Here is a 19,345-nt window from a genome sequence, read left to right on the forward strand (position 1 = left end):
AATAAAGCTTTTTTCTTGTTACAAATATTTTGACGTTTATAGAATAAAGCGCATACGCATACAAGTACAATAAGCTTTTTATTGTTTTTTCAAAATTTTCGTATTTCATTAAATGATTCGATTCAAAAATGTTTCTGCAAACACATACATAAATAAAAACACTTTTACAAACAAACGAATACGAATAAAGTTTCACCCTTTGCGGTTCATATATTAGAACCAACTAACTTATACACGGCGAATTTTCTTTCACAGCACAATATGAATCAGTTTATAACGGAAAGTTCTAAGCGCCGGTAGTCTACTAAATAATAAACGCAGTGTTTCAATTGAAAAAATAATTTTGAAGAAAAAAAAAAAAACAACAAAAACATATAATATAGAAATAAAAAAATTGAAATATTAATAAAACATTTGTTGGCGAATATTAAATATATTTACATGCAAAAAAACGGTTGAGAAAATTATATTGTAAACAAAGGTATTTTATTTGTAATATCTAAATCTGTGAGTGTGTTTAAGTTTTCTTTTACTTTAAGTGAAAAAATTAAAGTTTGTGTTTTTTTTCGCTGAATGGAGTATTAAGGAAAGGAAACTTAAGAAAATATATAATCAACATTTTTACGAGTACACCTCGTCATCTATAATCAAGCAACTTTATATGGGAGCAAAACTACCCTTACAACGACTGGAAAAAAGTTCGTATTAAAGAAAATTTTCAAAAAAATATAAAAAAGAGTGTATGTGTGTTTAGTTTTTATTCAAAATTTTGTGTAAGAGAGAATAGTGTGTGTTGAAATATTACAAAAGGACTTTTTTTAAATAAAAATTAAAAATATAAAAATAACTTTTACTTAAAAAACAACTTTAAGCTTTTAAAAATAAATATATTCCCTAAGAGTATGTGATTTTGTTTAAATCATTTATTGTATAATTGCAAAATAAATTATTCCAAAAAAATTACCTAAACCTCTACATATAATATTAGTAGTGTCTGTGTGTGCGTGCGTGGGGAAGCCTCAATTGCCAAACTGATTAACTCCATTTACTAAAATTTTAAATAAATAAATATAGCTATTTAATATATAATATATTTACTTAAAACCTAAATACACTATTTTATACTAAACTTGTAGTTTTATGTAATTATTAAACAAAATTCATAAATAGAGTTAATCATTTTGGTAAATAAAGCATTTATGTCTGCATTTGTTTAAATACGGAAAATAATTATACAAGAATTTTTATTATCGCAAACGTCATTAAAAATTTTAGTAGTTTTTTTTCAGTTTTGTTTAAACAATTTAATTTTATTGTTAATGCAGTTTTTTTAGTTTATTTGTATATTTGTTCGGTTTTTTGCTCTCTTCTAGTCTGTCTCGCTCTCTGTGTACTTTATTTTAACAACATTTTTTAAAACTTTTTTTTTTTTTAACAAAAAAAAAAAGCCAACATTGTATTTTTTTTACATATTTGTACATACATATGTACATACATTTGTACTTATTTTAACAATTTACAATAAATATTTTAAAATTTTACAATAAAATTTATTTAAATGAACTTAAAATTGTGAAATTATTGCAAAAATATTGCATGCTTAAGAGACCCCAAAAAAACTAAACGTACATACAATTTTCCAATAATTTATTTTACGTTTTGCACTTGAAAATAAATTTGTTACAAAAATAGACAATAAACATTTTGTATGTAAATAAAATACATTAATTTTCTAAGAACCAAAAAAAAAAGGAAAATCTTTTTTAAAAAAAAAATTGAAAAATTGCACATTTTTAACAGAAACGAGAAAAAACAACAACATATGCACAAACCTCTCTAAAAATTTTCGGTAATTAGGGTGGAGCAGGAGGGTGGTCTGTTTACATCATGCTCATCATCATTTACATACATATGTACATATATTCACATTTACAATATACAAAGTTGTTTCGTAAATTTACAGTTGAAAATGAAAATATTGATATACACTTGAAGAAATTTTATATAGAGTAAATAATTTAGACAAAACTTAAAATCGTTTATGCCAAATCATATATTCTCACTGCCAAAACTTCCGGCTTAAATTTTTACCTTTTCGAGGGTGAATGGATGGACAATTTATTCTAACATTTACCTTTTTCATCAACTAGGATCATTTATAATCATATATTTTGATTCGAACCTTTCAACGGTTAAAAAATTGTGGCAAAATAGGACATATTTAAAGCTAATTCTTGCTTTGCAGCCTTCTTCTGATTAACAAAAAGTCGAAAACCAGAGATCTTAGTATACTTCTCTAAAGGAAGGAGCTTTGTTGAATCTGAATCTCGTTTTCAAGATATCATGTTCTAAAATAAAAAAAAACGCCTTTAAAGACTTTATTAAGTTATCTGAAAGTCCAATCTGTCGACTTTAAAACAAAAGTTTATATTCTCTTGTATCTTCCATCTTCTTCGAGATATCTTAATCTAAAATTTCAAAAGAACTATAGATTCCAACAAAAACTTCAACGGATGATAACTTAGCAATGTATTATTATTCCAAGCTTAAGAAAGTAGGATATAAGTATAAAAGAGATTAGACCTTTATTTTAAAGTTGGGTGATTCTACTTTCAGATCCAAAACAGATTATATAAAAAAGCAGTATTCGTGCTATTATAACACTTTAAATATGTTAAGGGCACGATATCTAGCTCAATATGATAGATAAACTATGTGTGAGCGAAGTCTAAACTATTTGAAAAGCCCTTAGTTATTTGCTTTACGTGAGTACCTGTCGATTAGACCTTAACTCACGTCTCACCACCTCTACTTTGTGACTTGCAAAGAACACACAGGTGGCTATTTTTGAATATAGCGGACATGCTCAGATTCTTATGTTATCTGATCTCTGAAAATTGCAGTCCATACCTGAAGCCTTCCTCGACAACACACACATAATCCCACTACTGAGATGGTTCCTATTGTTTCGGTAACCGTACCTTGAGACGTATTTGGTAGACAGAAGTACGATCTTCATTAACAATACATTCTAGTTCCCAGACTAGAGGTACTGGTAGCAAATCTATTCTCAGGAATTGTAACAACTCAAAGGAGTTGCAGGATAATGCTTCCTTACACACATAGAAGACACTGTGATTAGTCCATCACAACCACTTTGTGGACCTGAATCCAAATAACTGCTAGAACGTTTTGACTCCTCCAGTTTCTAGTCCTCAGCCTAGAGATACTGGTAGAACATATATTATCCGGTATTACAATAACTCCAAGTTAATGGCTGTTCACCAAGATATCGTGCCGTGGGAATCATGTGAAAGAAGAAGATGTGGAAGTGCCATCTTCTGAACCTTTTCAACTACAGCGTTAGCTATAAACGAACCACCACCGCCCCCTTGTGATTCCTAAGGGACACTCATGTAGCAATTTTCGTAAATGGGTCTGTGGGCCCATGTACAAGCACTTTGCTCTTCGCGCTATCTAATCTCTTAGCATTGCTGCACCGTTGCGTAACTTCTGATATGGAAAAACTTCCGTTTACAACCACGCAGATGAAATGGCCTCTGTTGATTCGGGAACTGCATATTCAGAGGTAATCGGTCGATAGATTTACGGTCCTATCAAATAAGTCAAAGGCACTGTGGTAAGTCTGAAATTAAGAGAGTAAGCCCTGAACATTATAAGAGAGTAAACCCTTAACAAGAAGGAAAATTCTATGGTGTATCTTGTATAAGATACCGTACATCCATCACCATTGAACCTAGCAGACTTCTCATTTACTGATACATTTATTTGAGAAAAAATCAGACACATTTATTTTAAGTATACCGAAGTACCCACATATTCTTCCCAACACTTAGTCACTTCTCTGAGAGGTATCCCGAAATATAACTAAATTTCACCGCATCGGTCTTTTAACCAACATTCTCTTCCCTCGATTTTCTGTTTAACCCACAGTCACCAGGTGTACCCCGAAAGAACCTCTCCAATAAATGGGATATATGGCAAAGTCCGAAACTCTGTCCTTGCGGTTTTCGTAGTACCAATACGGTAATGATTTAACCTGTTTTTATCCCAGGTCAATTCGTTCTAAAGAAAGGCCGAGGATACATTTGAATCCAAAAGTCCTGGCAAACTAGAAGTACTGGTAGCACCCCTGTACTTCGGGACTGCATTAATAATAATAATAACAAGATAACATGTTCCGAGGGATGTGCAAGTGCAGTTCGTTTCCTGTATTTTCAATTCAATACCCAATATTTTAATACTCAATATCGTAAAAAATGATTTAGCTTAGTTCCGACCTTTAGTCGAATCTCAGAAAGGTTTCAATTCTAAATAATCCCCCATATTACGAGTGTCGTTGTCGTAGGCGAAATCGTTGTCGCAGACGTTTTTTATTTCAAATTTTGACAAAGTCAATATAAAATGCATAGGAATTTAAGTCTTTTTCGATATTCGTAATACCATTTTAACAAAACGACTCATATTCGACTACGACAACGCCTCTCGTAATAAGGCCGAATAGTTTGTAAAAAAATATTTCAAACAAATAAATTTCTTTAAGTGTATTCACAGCATGGAGCAGATAAAGATGTAAAAGACACAAAATTCTGGTACAGAAATCAAAGAGTGGCAGAAAGAGAGAGAGAGAGAGCGTTGGATGAAGACATGACGAAACTAGTACAATGTACCATGAATTTGGATGCCTCTAAATTTTGTATGAGACAGTATGTGTTTTTTGGATATCTGAGTATATGCGAAGGTTTTTGTTCATGTTAGTGTCAAAGTCTTTCATAATGATGATGACATTAGGGATGATGTGTACCGAGTTGTTGTTTCATGTTGATGGTATGGTGGTGGGGATTATGAATATGCTGCTCCTGCGTATTGACACTAGTGTTCTTTCTGTCCATACTGCAGTGAGGCTGGCAATGGCATTGGATCTATTTATGAGTATTTCCACTTTTCATTTTGCTACATTACATTCTGCTCCACAATTGAAAGAGTGGACAGACAGGGTTATACTATACACTAACATTCTTATACATTTATCCATGTGAATGTTTTGCAGTGTATGGGTGTGTTTGTTGTTGATGTCTGCGTGCGAATGTTCTTTCTATGTTTTTTGTTTGTTTGTGTGTTGAGCTTACCTTCCTTCCTAGTTGGCATGTAAGATTTTGCCATGGCCTTACACTCTCTCTCTTGACTTCAGTGTGATTTTTATACTTTTGGCAGAAAATCAATTTTTTTTTATTTTGTGTGAGTGTGTAAACGTTTGTTTTATGTTTTCCCAAAAAAAAAAACACAAAATTATTATTTATTAAAAATTGCAAATATGAAAATTACAACAATTCATTAGCATTTTTCTCCTCTTCTTTATTTTCTATGTCACATGTCATTTAAATAAAGGGGCTACAAAGTAGTGGAAGGGGGGAAAACATACACGTGTTTGCTTGTGTGTTATTTGAGAGCAACTCAAGTAAATGTTGATAAAAATTAAAATGTTCATTTTTATTTTTGCAATTTGAATTTTTATAATATTTTTCCCAGTTCTGTTTATCTTTAAATTAAATCTCAAAATGGTAAAAATCTTCAAATTGATTTGTTTGAAAATTGTTCAGAAATATAAAGAAACAAATATTTCAAACGTATAAATAAACAATAAAATTTTAGGCATTGCCAAAATTTTTGTTTATTGGGGTCTGAAATATTTAATTTTATATATTCATATATTCATTTTACTCTGGATCTTTAAAAATGTTGTGTGAATTATTTTAATTTGAAAACGTATTTTAATTATTGTTTTGTTAAATGGAACATTTATGATTCTTTTAATTAGGAAACAATAGTTTTTGTTCGTCTATTGTTAAATAAAATTGTACTTAATTCAATTGTAAAATAACAGATATGTAAAGGTATTAAATCTAATTTTGCGCAATAACTAACTGAGGCCATTTTTTCTTTGGAAGATCGTAACGGAGGTTGTGTCATAATGTCAAATGTAAAGTGTACTCCGCGGGGGATTAGGACTGGTCCAAAACTAATCCAATTATATGACAAAAAAACATCCATTTAACGATGCGATGTCTTAAGTGAGGACCACGTAATCCACACATTCATTACATACATTCTGCATTACACAGAACTGCTAAATGGATCATGTATATCAATAATATTTGCAGGGGAGTAGTTTGGGGATTACTTAAATGGATCATGCACTCTTTTGCAGGATTATAACGTCCTTGGACGATATTGTACACTATTAAGTGTCACAACGTCCATAACAACAGTGACATAAAGTCCATCAACTAATTCAAAACCAGTGTTTGAAATATTCAGAACTTTAAACTCCTGCATTCGGCAGAGTATCTATTTCTGAAAAGACGAGATAATCTTCCATATAATAATAATACCGAAGCCAGGTCGGGATTTGACTTCTTCTTACAGACAAATTAGCGTCTGTTTGTAAACATTCTTGAATAGTTAAGTAACAAATACAAGATCTTATGTTCGCATCCTTGTCGGCTATATTTTTCATAGAACAAGACAAATTACTCAATTGCCTATTTGCAAGCAAGAGTGGTAACTACTTATTTAACTCCCTATTTCTAAGCGATCGTGTTAATAGCTTTTAACTCATTACTTTTCAATGTATGTACGTTTCTGTTAGGTTTGATTTTAAAATTATCCAATTTAATTCATATTTTTAGAGTTCGACTTTGTTCCTTTAATTTTGGCTCTTGTTTGAAGACTGTCAGTCTTAACAATAACTCAGTTTTTTTTTGTTAACAAACGACTGCTAGGAAAACTAGTTTGTTTCGAAACAAACCAACTGTTTTATTTTTATTCGCAAACCATGTAGTTTCTATTGTAAAACAATTGTTTATCTATTTATTTTAAATAAAATCTCAGTGTCAGTACTTTTCCACAATGACGAATGCGAGCGAGTACCATGAGTATGACTTAAAAATAACAAATATTACCCTGTAGTACAGGATGGTTGTATCCTTAACACATTATAATAGATCGATAACAAATGGAGAATTAACCCTGCAATGTAATATGTATATCAAAATTATTACTTATCCTCTCTTCAGATTTCTTAGAGACATTGGTTACCCGTTTGCTTACATGGGAACACTAAATTCTACTCTGCTTTACAAAATCTTTTTAAATAGATTTCAAATGGCTCAAATATATATATAATCGAGCTTCAGACTAACAATATATTCCATTAGTTTAGATTTATAAATACATTTGGCGAAAAAACTGCGTTTAAAAGAGTGGCACTGACTCCTTTCAAAACTGCTGGGTGTTTCTGATTTTGTATTTGTATATGAAAGTGTCCATGTAGTGGTGAACTGAATAGTAAAAGTGTTATGTAAATATCAGTCAAACAAATACGGAAAATGTAAAAAGATTCTATTTTAATAAACTTAAACGAGGTATGCTTTTTTTAGAGTAAACACAGTACTTTAAATATATGTATTATTTTTTTATTTTTTTTTTAATATAAATTTCTTTATTCCAATAACCTAGGCTATATAGGCCATAATCGGTCATAAATTTCTACTTATAAAAAATATATGTATCTGACAATGATGAAAACTAGTACTAATGGAAGCTAGACTTAGCTCTACAGAAGTATATAAATTCCATATTAGACTCTAAGACAATTCCTTATTAGACTCTAAGACTATTTAGCCATGTCCGTCCGTCTGTTGAAAACACTTTGGATTAGGTATTACAAATTACACAGGCCGACAAATTTTTAACCCAGAGACCTAAGTATACTTTTCTATTTCTGCTGAATCCGAATCTGGCTCAGCGAAATGTACGAAAAATACAGTTTTTGCCAAAAATTTTGTTTTTTCATACTTCACGGCACGATATATCAAATTCCAGATATGATGGAGAAAATCTGAGGCCAGATTCGGATTTAACGGGTCTCAATCCTTCAGAAACTCTTAGGATTTCGACTTTTTGTCGGCCTGTGTTATTGAACGGATACTTCTACTGATGATGACATCGGTCGAATCGACTCTATACAGGCCGACAAAATTTTAACCCAGAGACCTAAGTATAGTTTTCTATTTCCGAATCCGAATCTGCCTCAGCAAAATGTACGAAAAATACAATTTTCATTACAAATTTCACGCCACGATATATCAAATCCCAGATGTGAAAATCGGAGGCCAAATTCGGATATAGCGGGGCTCAATCCTTCAGAAACTCTTAGGATTTCGACTTTTTGTGGCCTGTGTCATAGTTGGACTAAGATCCCATTTTGAGCTTATGATCGACATGCATTGTTAGTTATATTCTCCATGTGGCATTTTCATTTTAGTTGCCGATCAAGAATAAAGCCTAAATAGGTCACTGACATCGTCCTGTTCAACAACAGAGTTTCAGTATATGTAGATATTTCGCTTCTTGTGAAAAGGCAGATTTCCGTTTATGTTGGGTTAACATTCATCCATCCCAACCGAAAGCCACATGAAGTCCATAATTTGCCCTCTTGTAGTGTATAGAGTTTGGTCCATAGTCGAAACCTATTCCAAAACTGACACTGATGTTCTTAAAAATATCGATATATAAGAAAACAGTTTAGCTATATGATACAGTTCAGATATAGATGATAATACAGTTCCGTTAAGACCTAAATAACTCTATATATGTATATGTATGTAGGTACGCTTACAGAAATTCGTTTAAAATTTAGAACACATGTTTTAATGATCCAGTAGTGTGGTATTGGTTTCTTAAATCCTGTAACTAAATTTCATTTCATTCAAAGAAATTATTAAAATAATAGAAAGCATTCTTTTCTATACTGCACACAACAACTTTTAGAACATGCTTGTTTATTTATGCGGCATGAAAGGGTGAGCTTACGAGGTTTAACACAGGAAAGCTGTTTGCCAAAATAACACAAAATTATTACGACGCAAAATAATCCACTCGTATGTATTCAAATCTACACTACTGTGTAAACTATACATCCTATACAGCACAACAAAAGTTCAAGACAAGCTGAACAAAAACGCAAAACATTTTAAGGACCTCTTTTCTGTTGGGTTGTCGTGTTTTATTGTTTTCTTTTATTATTTCTAAACTTTTTGTTGTTGTTGTTGATTTTAGCTTTTACAAAAATGAATGTCACACACACACACAAACAAGTACACTTGAAATATTCATTAGAAAACCATGTGGCATGAATGCCAAGAAGGCAAAAAAAACAGTAGTAATAAGGGATGACAAAAGTACCGAAATATTTTGTGTTTTATTTTTTTTCAGTTTAAATATTAAGTATGATCAGAGTGCGAATGTACTAAAGGAAAGTTACAGTCAAAGGAAATTTTAAGGAATTGAAAACGATGAATAATATATTTATTATAGAGTTTGCCAGCCATGGCTTTTTACCCTCGACAACTTTTTTGACTAAAAGCTTGAGGAAAAGTAATATTTTTGATGTAACAAACATAAATATTAAAAGGCGAAAGCTGTAACTTTTCTTTGTACAAATATACATACATATGTATGTATGCATGTCGATATATTTGTATTGGAAATAGCTTTAATTGAGCAAGAAGTTTGATGTTGTTTAATTTTACAAACGTTTTGTTAAATCAAATAAACATTTGTTTAAATTAGTGGTTGTATTACTTAGTCATATACAGACATACATACATATTTAAATATTGTGCATAAACGTAAGTATGTTAAAGAACAAATACATAACAAACTTTTTTAACTGGTTTGTGTGTAAAGTTAACTTTACCCTTTAGGGCAGAAAATTTACTACGCAGCAGAATGTAATTTAAAGTATATTTTGGCTAAATGTTGAAAAACTTTTAACCAAAAAGTGTTGGTAAATAAATTTTATCATCCCGTTTGTAACAGTTAGTAATATTAACTTAAAAATTTTATAACTAGTATTTCACAATATTTTCTGTGAAACAGGTTCAGAAAATTTTCGGTTATTCTGCAAGTGGTCATACAGATCACTTGAATTCTCCTGTCGCCCAGTCAACGATCATGACCGATTGCGTGAATAATTGGTTATAAAAAATTTCGTCAAAGAACCCTCAACTGCGTGTTCGTTGGCTATTTTCTCAAATGTCCTCATTCCCAGTAGGACATATCAACTTAATAAAGGTTTCTGTACAGATACTGAATTAAAATGAAAAGAAGTTAGGTCTTCTAGATCATAGGTCTAGGTCTTGACATTACATTCTCAAATTCATATCTCAGTTATTTCAATGGAGTAAATTTTAACCTGTAAAACGATGCAGGGAGTGGGTAATACAAAATATATAACACATTGCAGTTAATACCCCGAATTAGATGATATATGGGTTCCCCATTTTGTAAGTTCTTAGTCTAGTAGTCTTCTAGTTCTGTGGTAGTGCGTTGGATTCGTATCAGATACTATAATAGTTTGCCTGCCCGGTAAATAAAGTTAGGATAGTATTCGTAACTTTCTAGGCTACGATTGCTTCATTTTGGAACCATATTATTGGATGTATATACATCCAGGCCACTTACAATGTAAGCTTTAATACCCGATCTATTTTCAATGGTTTCTTGCCAAAATAAAGCAAACAAAAATTGAACATTTGTGTAAATTTTCCCAATTATAAAATGTTTTTATCTTCATTCTCTATACAAATGTTGAATTATATTATAAAAGAATAGAACTAGAACAGAACTAGAAATGAAGTAGAACTGAACTAGAACTGCATGAGCTTTACTACATTTTATGGGGCCGAACTTTGAAGTTCTTATATCAAATAATTTCTGACTTATCTTATTTTAACGATTCCTTGACAATATAATTTTATACCCACCCTCAAAAAACATGGGGTATAAAATTATATTGTCAAGGAATCGTTAAAATAAGATAAGTCAGAAATTATTTGATATAAGAATTTCAAAGTTCGGCCCCATAAAATGTAGTAAAGCTCATGCAGTTCTAGTTCAGTTCTACTTCATTTCTAGTTCTGTTCTAGTTCTATTCTTTTATATTGACATTGATTTTGTCAATCCGTTTGTAACACATTTAAATATTGATCATAGACCCACAAAAGTATATATATTCTAGGTCCTTATTAAATTCTAAGACGATCTAGCCATGTCTGTCTGTCCGTCCGTCCGTGCGTCTGTCTGTTGAAAGCACGAGCTAGAATTGAAATTTTGCACAAACATGTCTTATAGGTAAGATTTGTTTGGTATTGAAAATGGACAATATCTGTTCACGTTTTCGCGTAGCCCCCATAAAATTGGCCCTGCGAAAAACAGCTGTAACAGTCATAACTGTTTTAAAAATGCGAGTATAGCGATGAAATTTGACATAAATAAGTTTCATATGAGCCAAATTTTTTGAGGATCGGTCAATAAATGATCCAACCCCTCATATATGGTCCCCTGCAAAAATAACTTTAACGCCCATTACTGGCTTAAAAATACGAGTCTAGCGCTGAAATTAGATATAAGTAAATTTCTCCCGATCAAATATCTATCTACCGGCTTTTATGAGGATCGGTCCATAATTTACCCCAATCCCCATATAAGATCCCCTTCAGAAAATTACTTTAACGATCATTACTGCCTTAATAATAAGAGTATAACGATGAAATTCGTCTAAGCAAGTTTCTTATGAGTTAAAATCTCTCTACCAAATATTATGAGGATCGGTTCAAAATTGACTCAACTCTCCATATAAGGTCCCCTAAGAAAATAACTTTAACACACATTACTAGCTTAAAAATGCGAATATAGCATGAAATTCGATAAGTAAGTTTCTTACAAGCCAAAATCTCTCTGCAGAATTTTATAATTGACCCCGATTGACCGCCAATATAAGTATGTATGTAAGTTCATGGTTAAAAGTTGGACAAAACTATTTTACTATTTAAAATTAATATTTTGTTAATAAGAAAGTGATGTGGCCATGATTGAATTAAGCCCTATTTCAAATATCAACCTAATGTCTATAGGAGAGCATTTCCTTTACGGCATACGGTTTGATGGTGGGTATATAAGATTCGGCATACTCGAATATAACACTCTTACTTGTTTTATATGGAGGTGGTTTCCGAAAGGACATTTGTATGGGGTTAGATGATATTATGAATCTGTCAACCAAAATCGCTTGAATGAGCTTATTTCCCTTTTAAGTCTTAGCCGACCATATAGGCTAGGAACGACTATACTTTCTTACTTGTTTAAATATCTTGTTTAAATTTCTGAAAAAATTCTGAAAATTATTTACTTCTTCTTTTGGACCACCCTAATCAACATTTTTTAAATCATCACTTAAAGTGTTGATTATAAAAACATTCATTCACTCACGAATAAAAATAAACATAAATACTTAATATGAAATTTAATTGTATCTATGTATTTTACTTAATATTTGTTTTTTATTTATAAGACACAAAAGGAAAGGTAAATAAAAAGAGAAATAGTTGTACAAGATTAAAAGATTTTATATAGATGAGGATACTTGTTCGAAAATTCATAAGTACACATATGAATTCACAGATACATACATAAATAAATATGTATGAATCGATTCAAATAATCCCTGCAGTTCGGGTCAATGCATCCGAAAAATACAGTGATTTCCACTAACCACCTGGTTGACTCTAATTCGTCTTTCGTCACGGATGTTCTCTTCGTAAACGAGGGTGAAGATAATCGCTACTTTAGTGTCCCCTTTGTAAGCGAGAGTGTGGACACTTAAAACACAAACATTAACTTTTTGTCTGTCTCTTCGTAATCTATGGGGTGACGATTGAATCCCTCGTGGTACAAGCACATGTTAAAATAGCTAGTCACCTTAACAGTCGGTGTGTTAAATAGGTAGTTCGGGACTGTCCGACCGAACTGCTGGGAAGTGTGTTTAGTTGTGCATTAAAATAAATAAAAAAAGAAGGAAGGAAATATCAAAACAATATCATTCAAATTTTCTCATAAATAAAGAGTAAGAAGAATACTTATTATTTCAATAGGCACTTATCCATACACTTATTCCATTTATCCACAAATCATCAATCACTACATATTCAATGCATTATTTATGATTTGTTCATTTGTTTGTTAACAAAATTAACTAAAATCATGGCGCACTTTTTATTTTTTTATAAAAATTTCGAAATTTTTCAAAATATTAAAACCACATAATAACTCAACTACAGTTGGAAATAGTGTAGTGAATAAATATTTTTTTATTACTTTTTAAGAAAAACAAAAAAATAATTCCGAACCATGAAAATTTTAATTATGTGCAATTTTTCATAAGTGTTTGTTTGTTTATTTTAAAACATTTACTTTTTTATACATTTGCTATTGAAAATTTTATTGAAAAGCTATATTTAATTGTATTGATATTCAAAAGAGATTTTGAAAAGCATTTCCAATATTAAATGTTTTGAATAGCCTAGAATTTTAAATAAATTAATTGGCCACGTGACCATCGACAAGGGTAAAAACGTTTATGTCTATTAAATTATTATAAAAATAGATTTTTTTAATTGCTTTAAAATCATATACGAAGAAGATATAAAACTTTATAATTGTCCAAATCAAACTTTCTTCATCATATCAGATTTTTAAGATATGTTGGCCTCGAATTTGAAAAAAGGTTATTTTCCGCCTTCTGAAATAGCGAGAATAAAACTTTCTAATAGAACGACTCTTTCGCATCTTGAGCGCCTACCCTTTTTTCAGTACTACAGATTACACTATATTTTGAACTGCAGAAAACTATGAACTATAGACTAATATACATATATAGACTATTTTATATTCTGGGCTATATAATAATCTGTAGTCTCGGCTAAATACTACTCTATAGTCTGGACTAAAGATTACTCTATAGTCTGGACTATTGACTACTCTATAGTCTGGACTACTGACTACTCTATAGTCTGGACTATACACTACTCTATAGTCTGGTCTATAGACTATTCTATAGTCTGGACTATTGACTACTCTATAGTCTGGACTATAGACTATTCTGTAGTCTGGAATATAGACTAATCGGTTGTCTGTACTATAGACTATTTTATAGTCTGGTCAATAGACTACTCTATAGTCTGGACTATAGACTACTCTATAGTCTGGACTATAGACTACTCTATAGTCTGGACTATAGACTACTCTATAGTCTGGACTATAGACTGCTCTATAGTCTGGACTATAGACTACTCTATAGTCTGGACTATAGACTACTCTATAGTCTTTACTATAGACTACTCTATAGTCTGGACTATAGACTATTCTGTAGTCTGGAATATAGACTAATCGGTTGTCAGTACTATAGACTATTTTATAGTCTGGTCAATAGACTAATCTATAGTCTGCACTATAGACTACTCTATAGGCTGCCCTATAGACTACTCTATACTATACTATAGAATAAGTTATAGTCTGAACTATAGGCTAATCTATAGTCTGGGCTATAGACTACTCTATAGTTTGGCTTTTAGTCTACTCTATAATCGGGACTCTATAATCTGGACTATCGACTGCTCTATAGTCTAGACTATAGACAACTCGAAAATTTAAATTTTAAATATCTAGTCCAAAAATATGTATACAATATTTTAAAGAATATTTAAATTATTTCTATGTGTTATGAAAGGACAAAGTACAAAATATTACAAAATATATTTAATAAAAATTTAAGAACGTTGAAACGTGTAATTAGTTACACAAATTGTTTGTGTTTGAAATAAAATAAAAGTGTAAACTTTTATTACAATTGACGTTATATTTTTAGACAAACGTTAACCATCACGTATAGTAAAGAGAATGTCAAAAATGTATATAAACCAAATTATAACTAAGTATAGTTTTTACGCAAATAATTTTTATAACTAAGGATTCTAATTATAAATTATAGGTGAAGTCACGTATTCACAATAGAAATTTAAGCTAAACTTATATTTGACGTATGTATGTTTTTCACTTTAGCAATGTGATCAAGTATCGCCTGAAATATAATTGAATTTTTTGGGAGTAGAGTAGTCTATAGTTCAAACTATAGTGTAATCTATAGACCAGACTGTAAATTAGTTCATAGTTCAGTCTATAGTCCAAACTATAGATTAGTTTATAGCTGGGCTATAGAGTAGTCCATAGTCCAGACTATAGAGTAGTCTATAGGCCAGACTATAGAGTAAATTATAGTACAGACTATAGAGTAGTCCATAGTCCCGACTATAGAGTAATCTATAGTCCCGACTATAGTGTAGTTTATAGTCCCGACTATAGTGTAGTCTATAGTTCAGACTATAGAGTAGTCTATAGTCCAGACTATAGAGTAGTCTATAGTCCAGACTATAGAGTAGTCTATAGTCCAGACTATAGAGTAGTCTATAGTCCAGACTATAGAGTAGTCTATAGTCCAGACTATAGAGTAGTCTATAGTCCAGACTATAGAGTAGTCTATAGTCCAGACTATAGAGTAGTCTATAGTCCAGACTATAGAGTAGTCTATAGTCCAGACTATGGAGTAGTCTATAGTCCAGACTATAGAGTAGTCTATAGTCCAGACTATAGAGTAGTCTATAGTCTAGACTATAGAGTAGTATCTAGTCCAGACTATAGAGTAGTCTATAGTCCAGAATATAGAGTAGTTTATAGTCCAGACTATAGAGTAGTCTATAGTCTAGACTATAGTGTAGTCTATAGTCCAGACTATAGAGTATTCTATAGTCCAGACTATAGAGTATTCTATAGTCCAGACTATAGAGTATTCTATAGTCCATAGTATAGAGTAGTCTGCAGTCCAGACTATAGAGTATTCTATAGTCCAGACTATAGAGTAGTCTATAGCCCAGACTATAGAGTATTCGATAGTCCAGACTATAGAGTAGTCTATAGTCCAGACTATAGAGTAGTCTATAGTCCAGACTATAGAGTAGTCTATAGTCCAGACTATAGAGTAGTCTATAGTCCAGACTATAGAGTAGTCTATAGTCCAGACTATAGAGTAGTCTGTAGTCCAGACTATAGAGTAGTCTGTAGTCCAGACTATAGAGTAGTCTATCGTCCAGACTATAGAGTAGTCTATCGTCCAGACTATATAGTAGTCTATAGTCCAGACTATAGAGTAGTCTATAGTCCAGACTATAGAGTAGTCTATAGTCCAGACTATAGAGTAGTCTATAGTCCAGGCTATAGTGTAGTCTATAGTCCAGACTATAGAGTAGTCTATAGTCCATACTATAGAGTAGTCTATAGTCCAGACTATAGAGTAGTCTATAGTCCAGACTATAGAGTAGTATATAGTCCAGACTATAGAGTAGTATATAGTCCAGACTATAGAGTAGTCTATAATCCAGACTATAGAGTAGTCTATAGTCCAGACTTTAAGGTAGAGTAGTCTATAGTCCAGACTATAGAGTAGTCTGTAGTCCAGACTATAGAGTAGTCTATCGTCCAGACTATAGAGTAGTCTATAGTCCAGGCTATAGTGTAGTCTATAGTCCAGACTATAGAGTAGTCTATAGTCCATACTATAGAGTAGTCTATAGTCCAGACTATAGAGTAGTATATAGTCCAGACTATAGAGTAGTATATAGTCCAGACTATAGAGTAGTATATAGTCCAGACTATGGAGTAGTATAGTCCAGATTATAGAGTAGTCTATAGTCCAGACTATAGAGTAGTCTATAGTCCAGACTATAGAGTAGTCTATAGTCCAGACTATAGAGTAGTCTATAGTCCAGACTATAGAGTAGTCTATAGTCCAGACTATAGAGTAGTCTATAGTCCAGACTATAGAGTAGTCTATAGTCCAGACTATAGAGTAGTCTATAGTCCAGACTATAGAGTAGTCTATAGTCCAGACTATAGAGTAGTCTATAGTCCAGACTATAGAGTAGTCTATAGTCCAGACTATAGAGTAGTCTATAGTCCAGACTATAGAGTAGTCTATAGTCCAGACTATAGAGTAGTCTATAGTCCAGACTATAGAGTAGTCTATAGTCCAGACTATAGAGTAGTCTATAGTCCAGACTATAGAGTAGTCTATAGTCCAGACTATAGAGTAGTCTATAGTCCAGACTATAGAGTAGTCTATAGTCCAGACTATAGAGTAGTCTATAGTCCAGACTATAGCGTAGTCTATAGTCCAGATTATACATTAGTCTATAGTCGTGATTAAAGAGTAGTATATAGTCCAGACTATAGAGTAGTCTTTAGTCGAGACAAGAGTAGTATATAGTCCAGACTACAGAGCCGCCTATACTCTAAACTATAAAGTAGTTTATAGGCCAGATTATAAAGACTAGATTATAGATTAGTCTGTAGTCCAGATTATAAACAAAACATTCAGTAAAAGTTTACGATATAAACTGATGGCTCCAAAACAAAAGACGTTGTAAGAGATGGCTCTTACATGTGTAGCACAAATGTGAACATAAGTTTTCTTCAAACTTCCCGATCAATGTAGAGTTCTTTAAGCTGAACTATCAGCCAACAACCAGGCTGTACTAAAGCCCATAAGTAGTGTTTACACAATATTAAAATTGGTCCTGGAATGCCGGACATTCCCTACGAGATGGCGAAACATTGCATAATAGGAATGTACTGGCTTCCTGGCAATACCATTGCGGACAGTATTGTGAAACAAGACTCCTCGATAGCAGGAGAGTATACCTACAACTTTGTCGGCATTCCGCTTTCAAGCTGCAAACGACAAACTTCAAGAGCTTGTGCAATCCAGGTTGCCGAATGAGACTATCTGTAGATTGTATAAGATCAAGTGGACTTTAAACAATCCACAAATATCTCAAGCCTTAATAAACACCCCGAGAGCAAAGCTACGAAACATTATTGCAGTGTTAGCTTCATGTGGCCAAGATGAATAATAAATTCTGTAAATAATATTTTTTTGCACCTGTCTAATGTATATTCTATATTTATCTATTGTAAATAAGAAACTTTGCCTATTACAGCGTATATAGTAAAATGGAAAACAAACAACATTAAAATATAATTCATCTTAAATTAATGTTCAATATCACAAAGTATCGTTCTGTGGTATGAGAATTTCTAAAGTTTATCATTTTATTTTTGCAAATATGTACCGGCGTCATAAGTCAGTGATTTACGTTTGTTCTTATTGTTGTTGTTGCAGTTTGTATTTTGTTAAATATTTACGTAACTCATAAAATGTTGTGTAATAAAATGAATTATTTTCCGTTTATTTTACGAAAACGAGAGAATTTTTATACTTTTGTTGTTTCTTGACTATAGTTGTTGTATTTCTTTTGTAAAAGTACGCTAAATAAAGTTGTGCTGAAATATTTTTACATTTTGTTTTTATTTTTCTTGCGGGGTGAAAAATGTTTATAAATGAAAAAAAAAAATAAAATTAAATTAAATGTGGTTGATTGGAATCTTTTTTTTATTCTGTGCAAAAATGTTTGTATGTGTATTTTTTCAAATTGTTTAGATTTGGAATAAATATGCTTGTGTGTGTCAGTGGATGGATGCTAGGGATGCCAAACGGGAATTCCCGAAAATCCCGGGATTTTCGGGATTTGAAAGTACCGAAAACCGGGATTTTAAAAAATGAAATACCGGGAAATTTGGGGATTTTAAAATCCCGAATTTTTAAGTGTTTTTCCGCTATTTTATACATTATAAACTATTAAATAAGAGAATTTTAAAAGTTTTTGGACTTAAGATGACTATACTAACTTACAAGCTGAAATATCAAAAATAAAAAGGGCAACAAATAGGCATAGATACTATCGGATATATAAAAATAACAAGTAAGAAATTATTGGCGGGCGAGGACGACCATATAACCCCCTGCACCAGTTATGAGAGTAAAATGTGATTTAGTTTTCATAATAAATCATTTAAGTTGATTTATACCTCGCCTCAGATATATTTTAGCAATTTATTGTTAAAAAACTATTTTCTGAAATATGCTTGGGGGAAGCCTTCACATGAGTCGATCCTCATAAAATTTGGAGGAAGAATTTACGGTTACATAAAATTTATTTATGCTGAATTTCATTACGGCACTTCTCTTTTTAAGCGAAATGTGGACACTAGGCTAGGATGAGAAGAAGCCCGATAACTTCAAAATTCATCAGGGTATTTAAGGACAGTATAAAACAAAAGCAATACTCCGAAGATACCCAATATACCTTCCCCACTAAGGTGGTATAGGGTATAAAAAGGGCAATAATCGGATATCTAATGGGTGTATTAGAATCTATAATGGATGTCAATAAGATGGCGAGATGATAATTCCCTTATTTGGGTTAGAGAACACGGCAAAAGCTGGAATTACTATGGAATTACTATTTCTCTA

At 31.8% G+C, this 19,345-nt stretch overlaps 1 protein-coding gene across 3 annotated transcripts in view; it reads left to right on the top strand.

Annotated features, from left to right (window-relative positions):
• Nucleotides 1–255: 255 nt before the first annotated feature.
• Nucleotides 256–19,345, top strand: part of LOC119599539 (sodium-dependent neutral amino acid transporter B(0)AT3) — a 63,098-nt gene continuing 44,008 nt past the window's right edge. For 2 of the 3 annotated variants that reach the window (XR_005231078.1, XM_037949320.1), the window contains exon 1: nucleotides 256–698. The gene's annotated coding sequence lies outside the window, so the exon portion shown is untranslated. The remainder of the gene's footprint in view (nucleotides 699–19,345) is intronic. The other variant, XM_037949321.1, reaches the window with a different exon arrangement.

The sequence above is a fragment of the Lucilia sericata genome, unplaced genomic scaffold (assembly GCF_015586225.1).
Source record: "Lucilia sericata isolate MDLA Ls3-8-SP2 unplaced genomic scaffold, ASM1558622v1 Contig000080F_arrow, whole genome shotgun sequence".
In the NCBI taxonomy this organism is placed as follows: Eukaryota; Metazoa; Arthropoda; class Insecta; order Diptera; family Calliphoridae; genus Lucilia; species Lucilia sericata.